Below are 560 nucleotides of genomic sequence, written 5' to 3' on the forward strand. Positions count from 1 at the left end.
AAAGATCCCAACTGGTACTTTTCAATTCATAATATAACAATTAAAGTAAAAGGAAACAAGTCTACCATGCTCTCTCATAAAATTATTCTTTCTAATGTATATATAATTATAAATATAAAATATGTAATAAATACTTTACTTTATAATTAAGAATCCCTGCATGTCACCTCATGTATAATAGCATAGTAAATTGGTGAACACGATACCGTTGGAAAGGGACTCCAATGATTAATTATAGATATTCGTACCTAGCATACCATGGCGAGGGGGTCTATGGTCTCTAGTATTTGAATTAAATATAGCACATACTTTTTCAGTTGGTTCCCATCAGGAACCGATAGAGATACACATTACAAATACATAATATAAATACATAATATAAATATATAAATACAAATACAAAATATAAATACATGAATGTGTGAATAAATTTCAATATAATACGTGTACGGGGAACCCCTAGTGGGACTTAAAAACCCCAAAGCCCCGTACACGGCATTAAATTATGGCATCTCTTGTGACGTCCTTGTTTCTACCAATTTACTATGGCTATCGAAATT

The sequence above is a fragment of the Halyomorpha halys genome, unplaced genomic scaffold, assembly GCF_000696795.3.
Source record: "Halyomorpha halys isolate HHAL.00 unplaced genomic scaffold, Hhal_1.1 Scaffold1934.1, whole genome shotgun sequence".
Taxonomy (NCBI): Eukaryota; Metazoa; Arthropoda; class Insecta; order Hemiptera; family Pentatomidae; genus Halyomorpha; species Halyomorpha halys.